This window comes from Triticum dicoccoides, chromosome 4A, assembly GCF_002162155.2.
Source record: "Triticum dicoccoides isolate Atlit2015 ecotype Zavitan chromosome 4A, WEW_v2.0, whole genome shotgun sequence".
Classification (NCBI taxonomy): Eukaryota; Viridiplantae; Streptophyta; class Magnoliopsida; order Poales; family Poaceae; genus Triticum; species Triticum dicoccoides.
The window spans coordinates 170,889,797-170,892,016 of record NC_041386.1 but is presented as its reverse complement, the minus strand read 5'-3'; positions in this window follow the sequence as shown (position 1 = coordinate 170,892,016).

Sequence of the window (2,220 nt, the reverse complement as noted above, 5' to 3'; positions counted from 1 at the left end):
TGAAGGAAATATGCCCTAGAGGCAATAATAAAGATGTTATTTTATATTTCCTTATATCATGATAAATGTTTATTATTCATGCTAGAATTGTATTAACCGAAAACTTAGTACATGTGTGGATACATAGACAAAAAAAAAGTGTCCCTAGTATGCCTCTACTTGACTAGCTCGTTAATCAAAGATGGTTAAGTTTCCTGACCATAGACATGTGTTGTCATTTGATGGACGGGATCACATCATTAGTAGAATGATGTGATGGACCAGACTCATCCGTTAGCTTAACATAATGATCATTAAGTTTTATTGCTATTGCTTTCTTCATGACTTATACATATTCCTTTGACTATGAGATTATACAACTCCCGAATATCGGAGGAACACCTTGTGTGCTATCAAACGTCACAACGTAATTGGGTGATTATAAAGATGCTCTACAGGTGTCTCTGAAGGTGTTTGTTGGGTTGGCATAGATCGAGATTAGGATTTGTCACTCTGAGTATCGGAGAGGTATCTCTGGGCCCTGTCGGTAATGCACATCACGATAAGCGTTGCAAGCAAAGTTTCTAATGTGTTAGTTGCGGGATGATGCATTACGAAATGAGTAAAGAGACTTGCCGGTACGAGATTGAACTAGGTATGAGGATACCAACGATCAAATCTCGGGCAAGTAACGTATCGATGACAAAGGGAATTACGTATGTTGTCATTGCGGTTTGACCGATAAAGATCTTCGTAGAATATGTAGGAACCAATATGAGAATCTAGGTTCCGTTGTTGGTTATTGACCAGAGATGTGTCTCGGTCATGTCTACATAGTTCTCGAACCCGTAGGGTCCGCACGCTTAATGTTTGATGACGATTTGTATTATGAGTTATGTGTTTTGGTGACCAAATATTGTTCGGAGTCCCGGATGAGATCACAGACATGACGAGGAGTCTCAAAATGGTCGAGGGGTAAAGATTTATATATTGGACGATGATATTCAGACACCGGAAGTGTTCCGGGGATACCGGGTGCATATCGGGTCACCGGAAGGGGTTCTGGGCATCCCCCCGGCAACTACATGGTCCTTAATGGGCCAAGAGGGGGACAGACCAGCCCCTAAGGGGATGGTGCGCCCCTCTCATATGGGCTGGCCAAATTGGAGTAGAAAAGGGGGGAGGCCGAATTGGGAGGACCCCTTGGCTGCCTCTCCTCCCCTCCAACCTATATATATATGAAGGGGGTCACCGCTAGAACACACACCAACAATTGTTAGCCGTGTGCGGCGCGCCCCTCCACAGTTTACGCCTCCGGTCATATCTTCGTAGTGCTTAGGCGAAGCCCTGCACGGATCACTTCATCATCACCGTCACCACGCCGTCGTGCTGACCGAACTCTCCCTCGACACTTTGTTGGATCAAGAGTTCGAGGGACGTCATCGAGCTGAACATGTGCAGAACTCGGAGGTGTCGTACGTTCGGTGCTTGATCGGTCGGAACAAGAAGAAGTTCGACTACATCAACTGGGTTGTCAAACGCTTCCGCCTTCGGTCTACGAGGGTACGTAGACACACTCCCCCCCCCTCTCGTTGCTATGCATCTCCTAGATAGATCTTGCATGAGCGTAGAATTTTTTTGTGAAATTGCATGCTACGTTCCCCAACAATGATATCGCCAAAGAAACAAACTGGTACTGGGGGTAAAAGGAGCACAGTGAGAAAGTGGTGAAGCCTTCCGAAGGGTCAGAAAAATTAACTTAGATGCAATTATATACAGGAAGGAGGAGATGAGATCATGTGCAATAGTCTGTAGGGATGACCAAGGAAGTTCATTTGGGAGCTTCGATCATCTGTTACGAAGGTTTGGCTAACCCTGAGATTTTACCAGCTTCGTCGTGTTGCGAGGTGTTACCGTTGGCATATGATCTGAATCTTCCCCGAGTAAGAGTGACCATAGATTGCACGGCCATAGTTTGTCATTTAGATGGGTCCATTGGTGGTGATCATGGAGGATCAACTCGAAGCTACGCTCTTTTATGGGATTCGAGATTGTGCATGAAGGAAGAGAATCAAGTTTTGAAGCACATTTTGACGAAGGTTGCGACCAACTTCCATTTGGATGTCCTGTTTGATTAATCACCACTCTAGACATTATTTGTATTGATGACATTATTGATGTTTAAATAAAGTGGTGAATTATAAAAAAAAACTCAGTTGACGAACCCTTGATCTCTTTTTT